This window comes from Gossypium raimondii, chromosome 6, assembly GCF_025698545.1.
Source record: "Gossypium raimondii isolate GPD5lz chromosome 6, ASM2569854v1, whole genome shotgun sequence".
Lineage (NCBI taxonomy): Eukaryota > Viridiplantae > Streptophyta > Magnoliopsida > Malvales > Malvaceae > Gossypium > Gossypium raimondii.
In genome coordinates, this window is record NC_068570.1 from 11,022,055 (window position 1) to 11,029,953 (window position 7,899).

Here is a 7,899-nt window from a genome sequence, read left to right on the forward strand (position 1 = left end):
TTTGGATAGGCTTCACATCATCTTGTTTATTTACTTTGATCATGGAAGCCAATTTAGCCTAAGCGTAGGCCATCTGATTCACATCTCGTGGGAGATAACAGAAGGTGATATTGTCAAACTCCTCAATTAATTCCAGGACTAGCTTTCGATAACTAATCAACTTGGGGTCTCTTGTTTCCACTCGCCTTTGAGTTGATAAATCACTAATGCGGAATCTCCATATACCTTAAGTACCTTGATTTTACGTTCTATAGCCACACGGATTCCAATGATACATACTTCATACTCTGACATGTTGTTTGTGCAATCAAAATCTAATTTGCTAGTGAACGGATAATGATCAAGGTCTGGAGATACTAAGACTGCACCGATCCCATTACTCACAACATTTGAGGCTCCATCAAATTTCAATTTCCAAGCATTACCTTCTTGTGTGTTTGCCTCAGCAGTTGCCACATATATCAGATCCTCATTTGGGAAGTCAAAGTTCAAAGGCTCATAACCTTCTAGAGCTCTACTAGCTAGAAAATCTGCTATAACGCTTCCTTTTACGGCCTTTTGATTCAATAGGCTATGTCGAATTCAGACAGTAGAATTTGCCATCGGGCCATCCTTCCGTTTAGAGTGGTTGACTCCATCATGTATTTTAAAGGGTCCAGTTTCGAGATTAACCAAGTTGTGTGGTACAACATGTATTATCTCAATCTTCGAGTAGTCCAGACCAAGGCGCAACAAAATTTCTCAATTGGCGAATATCTTGTCTCACATTCGGTAAACTTCTTGCTGAGGTAATGGATCGCTCTTTCTCTTTGTCCTGACTCATTATGTTGGCCGAGCACGTACCCCGTGGTATTCTCGAATACTACCAAGTATAGTATCAGTGGCTTGCCCGGGCAAGGTGGCATCAGTACTGAGGCATTGGACAAGTAATGTTTAACTTTTTCGAAAGTTCTCTGGCACTCCTCATCCCATACACCTGGATTGTGTTTCTTAAGGAGACGGAAGATGGGGTCACATTTCTCAGTTAACTGTGAAATAAACCGAGCGATGTAATTTAGTCTCCCTAGAAAACCTCAAACTTCTTTCTGAGTACGTGGCGGAGGAAATTATTGTATGGCCTTAACTTTATCTGGGTCAATCTCAATTCCCCTTTCGTTAACTAAAAATCCTAGCAACTTTCTTGATCTAGCCCCGAAAGTGCAGTTGGCTGGGCTAAGCTTTAGCTAGACTTCCTTAACCTTAGGAACAGTTTTCTCAGGACTTGCACATGTTCCCCTTCTGTTCTTGATTTTCTTATCATGTCATCAACATAAACTTCTATCTCGTTATGCATCATGTTATGGAACGAGGTTACCATGGCTCTTTGATACGTCGCCCCCGCATTTTTTAGTCCAAATGGCATCACTTTGTAGCAAAATGTCCCCCACATCGTTACGAATGTGGTCTTTTCCATGTCTTCAAGATGCATCCTGATTTGGTTGTACTCGGAGAAACCATCCATGAAGGAGAACAGTGAGTATCCAGCCGTGTTGTCCACTAAGGTATCGATATGGGGCAATGAGAAATTGTCCTTAGGACTGACTTTGTTCAAATCTCTGTAGTCCATACACATTCGCACTTTTCCATCTTTCTTAGGAACATGGACTATGTTGGCTACCCATTCTGAATATTCGACCACCTGTAAGAACCCAGCATCAAACTTCTTCTTAACTTCTTCTTTTATTTTTAGCAAGACATCAGGCATCATCCTTCGGAGCTTTTGTTGGAACGGTTTATATTCTTCTTTTATGGGCAGTCGGTGTACCGTAGTACTTAGGTCGGGCATGTCTCGATAGGACCATGCGAAGACATCTTTGAACTCCTGAAGTAACCCAACGAGGTCTTGCTTTGTTTCTTCGGCAATGCAAGTTCCAATTTTTATCTCTTTTCTCACTCCAAAGCTCACAACTTCTACTGATTCCTTATAGGGTAGGATTTGTTTCTCTTCTTGCTCTATTATCTTAAACAAATCAAGAGATAAGACGCTGTCCTGGTCATCTTCAAAATCTTGAGGATCATCCATACTCATATCTTGTTCAAATAGGAATTCTGAGTTAGTAACAGCGTTCCTCACATCATTGATATCTGAAGAACTGTTATTGGGATGAAGGGAGGTCCAAAGAAAGAAGAATCTAAGAATAATTGCATGCGTAGTATGCTTATAAATGGAATGAAACAAATGAAAAAATATTTGCTCAAACTGAGACTGAATGATATGTTTTCATTGAAATAAGATTCTGGACATGTGCCTCTTACAAAAGATTCTTATTGCCCCCAGGCTCAAGGCAACAAGTGTTCTGAATATTACTCTGAATTAGTTCTAAATGTTACAGGGATCTCTTCTACAGTCTAGTTCTTTAGAACACTTCCAGGTTCATAAGGCGGATGCCTGAGGTACTTCTTTCTTTGAGTTCTTCTTTGAATATGGCATTGACGTTCAGGTTTCTTAACCTTTCTTTCGTACTATCCCTTCTTGATGTCCTTCGTTCAGGACAAATGGTTCCCCCTGATACGAAGGTCCTAGATATGTGGGGGAAGGTCATAGGTTCCCAATCGACTTCTTCCCCACTCAAACGCGCATTTTGTCTCTCTTGTCTCTTTTCCAACTATTTCTTTCTTTGCTTCGTATTTGGCTTAAATCCTAAACCAAAGTGGTCTCATTTATCCTTCATCATTGGTGCCTCTATCCTTCCTTGAAGACATCTTCCGAGTCCTCTCCCGGGCATGGCTCCTTTTCCAACAGTCATTTACAGTCTCATCCTCGTGGTTTTGGATATGCTGGGCATCGAGATCTTATTCCCCTCGACCACAAAGGTTGTGTTCGCGAATTCTAAGGATCGAAAGGAACATTCGATCGCCTCATTATTCGTTCCAAAATATGGTGCATCGCTGGTTACCGATGCAATGATGTCTTCCTCAGCGCTTATCGTAACTAATCGGCCTCTGTTACCAATTTCAACTTCTGATGCAATGATGAAGGCACTGCTCCTGCTGAATGAATCCAAGGTCTTCCCAACAAGTAATTATACGAAGGCTTGATATCCATCACTAGGAAATCTACCTCGTATGTATTCGGGCCAATCAAGAGGGGAATTTATATACTTCCCATTACCTTCCTTTCAGTGCCATCAAACGCTCTCACTATATTCTGGCATGATTTCATATGAGAGCTATCTACCGGTAACCTGTTTAAGGTGGATCAGGGTAAAACATTCAAGGCTGATCCATTATCGACTAACACTACGGGCAACGTGTATCCCTTGCAGCGAGTAGTGATATGTAGGGCTTTGGTGGCTCCTCTTCCCCCCGGCGGTATTTCATTGTCATTAAAGAAGATGAAGTTGTCGGCACTTATATTGTTAACCAAGCGGTCAAATTTGTTCACCTAGATATCGTTAGCGACATAAGTTTTATTTAGTACTTTTGTCAACGCATTACGATGTGTCTCTGAACTTAGAAGCAACTCAAGCACCGAGATATGAGCCGGTTGCTTATGTAGTTGTTCCACCACACTATACTCACTGTGCTTTAGGAATTTTAGAAATTCTCTAGACTCATTTTCTGTTACCAGCTTGTTAACATACGATTCAATTCTAGCCGTTTTTGCGTCCCCTCGCTCAGCCGCTAAGACTTTTCCTTTTGTGGGTTCCACTCTTGTATTTGTCGGATCGTAGCGTTTTCCACTTCGTGTATAGAAGCCTACATCATTACCCTCTTTTGAGGCATTTACCTAGTTTTATTCTCACGGGATCATCACGTTGCAATTGTAATTCCAAGGGACCCTTTTGCTATCCTTGTAGGGAAAGGATACGAGTTTTTAGATTATGACCCTTGGCGTTATTTGTATTCCAGATTCTGTGCTCTTTGGCCTTGAAATAGTCACCACTGGGAGATTAACCCTTTGGGCTTTTCCCGTAGATCCTTCCTCCGAGGCGTAAACTTCTCGTTCTTCTAATCCTTCAACCTCTTCATAAAACTCCAACTCTTTGTTATCCATTAAGTTTTGCACCATGGTTCTAAACTTAGTGCATTTTTAGATGTCATGGCCCTCTTCAGCATGAAATTCATAATACTTCCTCGTTCCTTCGGGCTTTTCCATTGAATCTTGCTTGATGAGACCTCCATCTATCATTCATCTCCAAACCCATCTCAATGGGGTTTTTACCTCCGCAATGTCAACTTTGATTCTCCTTCCCCTGCTCTCGATTATTACATTTACCCCTTTAACAACATGATTGGGTAACGGATTCCCTGCTACATTTGGCCCTGATGGGTCGTCAAACTTTACAATCCTCATCCTAATGAATCTTTCCACCACTTTCTTAAATGCAATGCAGTTCTCAATCGAGTGTCCCATAGTTCCCGCGTGATACTCGCATTGGGCATTCGCGTCATACCATTTAAGGTATGGAGATTGCATAGGTTTTAGATAGTATGGAGACACCACATGTGCATCGAATAAGTTTTGTTATAACTTTCTATACGTCATTGGGATGGGTGTGAATTGGGGTCTTTCTCCATTCGGCCTTGGGTTGGATACCTGCCTTGAAGAGCCTTGATAACTAGTGGTTACTGCTCTTACTGGTCCCACCGTGATTGGTTTAGAATAGCCCTTCTTAAACATACTTGCATTATTTATCCCGTGCTCTTTCTTTCTTAGGGCTGACCTCTTGGCGTTTTCTCCTGCTTCGATCTTACCGCACCTTATGGCGTTCTCTATCATTCTCCAGACATCACTATGTCTGAAAAGCTCTTAGTAGCACTGCCCAACATGTGATTGATGAACGGAGCCTTCAAAGTATTGATGAAAAGCATAGTTGCCTCTTTCTCCAAAAGTGGTGGTTTGACTTGCGTTGCTACTTCTCTCCATCTTTGGGTGTACTGTCTGAAGCTTTCACTAGGATTTTTTTCCATGTTCTGCAATGCAATTCGATCGGGTGCAATATCCATCACGTCGCTATACTACTTCATAAAAGTCTGTGTCAAATCCTTCCATGAGTGAATGTTGGCCCGGCTCAATTGGTTGTACCATTTTGCTGCTGACCCGATCAAACTGTCTTGGAAGCAGTGGATCAAGAGTTGATCATTGTTGATGTATCCCATCATCCTTCGACAGAACATAGTGATATGAGCTTCAGGGCAACTAGTCCCGTTATACTTTTCAAACTCCGGTATTTTAAATTTAGGAGGGAGCACCAGATTAGGTATCAAACTCAAGTCTTTAGCGTTCATTCCTTGATGGTAATCGGTATTTTCCATGGCTTTAAACTTCTCCTCTAGCCACCTACACCGATCTTTTAGTTGTTTTGGCAAGTCTGCTCTTGCCTTCTCCATTTCTGCTACGTCTTCAAGATTGGGAACCATGGGATTGGTAAGATTATCCCCAGGATTAGAACCTGAGCCAGTTGGAAAGTTCATCGACGCTGGGGCACCGACCTAGTATTGGGATCTAATGGTGACAGGTACTTTTTGCGGGCACATATCTGGTTGTGCTTGGGTACTCGCCGGGGTGAAACTGGAGGATAAACAGGGTTCTCATGATTAACCCCAGAATCAACTACAGGGCTTTTTCCTTTATCATTCCCTCCAGCCAATAACTGCGCCAGCTGATTCATCATAGTTCTTTGCGATTCTAGCATGTCTTGTTGGATTTTATCCAATTATTCTTGCATCTGATCTTGCATCTCCTTTTGCAATTGTTCCAATCTTTCTAACATCTGATCCATTGCTTTTGTTTGGCGACGAGTACCGTAGTGATATTTGGTTGGTGAATTTTTGTTGGTTTCCAGGGTAACTGTCATAATTTTAATTTATTAGGGTCTTTTTTTTGAAAATTTAATGCATATGATGAGATGTAATGCAGATGAATGAATGCAAAAAGAGGTGTTGATTCTAATTCAATTTCATTAGAAAAAACTCGATTAGAAAACCAATTTCTTTACATAAAATTGATTACATATACGGCTTCACCTTTAAACTCAAAGCCTTAACCTTCCTAAGAAGCCAAGCTAACTCTCGGCCTCGGCTTGATTCTGACTCATATTTTAAACTCAATACATCAACCTGAACTGCTAAGGATTGCAAATGATCAGCTACTTCCCGCACTTGAGTCACAGCTTCACCCATAATGTAATATCTATCTCTAATCTGACTTTGGGAATGATAGAGCTACTTTTGGCACCGTTCGTTACACCTCTCAAAAAGTTCCACTCATAATTCAGAGTTTTGCAATGCATCTTCAAGCTCTTCTATTTTTCCCTTCAATTCTTCGATCTTACTTAAACTTGCTCTTAACTCGATCATAGAGCTACGACTATGGTACAGGTGAAGCGACTTTTCTAACTCGGGTACTCGAACTTTTAATTTCGCTTCTTCATTTCAACATTCTAACAAGTTTTTCTCCAAAGCGTTCTCTTGAGCTCGGGCGTCTTGAAATTTCTTTTCCCACTGATCAGCATTGGTCTTTTCTTCTATGATCTCCTATTGCCATTGCTCCAACGTTTTACCCAACCCAGTCGTTCTTTTTGACAAACATAGCTTCTTATAATCCGTTTTTAGACTATCTAAATCCTCTTCGCCTTATTCTTCCCTTTCCTTAATTTTTCGACTTCTAACTTGTGAACATCGACATCTAGTCCCAACCTTATCTTTTCCTCTTCTAGCTGTTCTATCTTCTTTCCCAACTCTGAACTTCATTTTTCAAAGTCCTATTTGATGATCTCTAATTCTGACGGCACTACTTATAAGTGATCCTCTATAGATCGAATGCATTCTTCTCTCGGCCCTGGGATGTTGTCATTGACCCTTTTACTCCACCACTCATAATATTTGGGAGTTGTCATTGCTCCTATGGTAAATCTTTTCATCCGGTGAACTTGTTTCTAAGTGTTAGACATTTCTCAAATTTTTCTCTTGTAGTTATCATCCTTATAAGAACACTCACACTGAGCCAGCCCTTGCGTTACCGGTATGAACTGTCTTGATCTATATTGTCTTAATCCGAGCAAATGGGCATATCCAACAGCTCCCCAAATTCCAAGTAAAGGGACCCAGTCAAAGTCCTCACATTAATATAGGATCTCGTCAAGCACCATCCAATGAGCTTTCCATTCAACGTCATCCTCTTGAAGATTTGGAGAATCGCCATCCACTTCTCTTTCGTGATGTCGTCTCGCCTTGGTGTAACCACTAGTTCCTTTAATGGAGAGTAGTTTTCTGAGAAGACCCGATAGGAAACCTTTTCCTCCTTTCAAAAGTGACTATGGAACCACACCAATAGCAGTTGCGCGCATCCGATGAACATTCCTTCACCTGTTCTTCGACACGTATTTAGAGACCTGAAGGTTTCAACCAAAATTACTGGGACCGGTGTGACCCCCTTGTCAAGCCTATCAAACAGATCTGAAACTGCTTCATCCACATGCCCTAATGCCTTGGGGAAAATAACTAAGCTATAAATGCTCATGGCAAAGATGTCAACCCTCTTCTTTACATCCAAATGTGCCAAGATCAGATCTTGTAAATTTTTTCACGGTATGCACTTGCTGTCTCCCTTTTGTTTAATTCGGGCTGCAACCCATTGCTCGCTCATTCTTGTGATGCACATTAGTTTCTTCAAGAATGTCTGAACATTAACTGCTCTCGAATAAGCTTTGTCAATTTGGTTCATAGGACACCGTAGCAAAGTCGTATATTTTTCTACTGTGGGTACCAAATCTACCTTCCCAAACGTTAAACAACTGTAGGCTGGATTCCAATACTGCGCAAGGGCTCGAAATAAGCGTTTGTCTACTTTTACGTCAAGCAAAAAAGGCAGATCACCATAGTTACTGTAAAAGAGTTGCTTGATCCCGTTCTCCC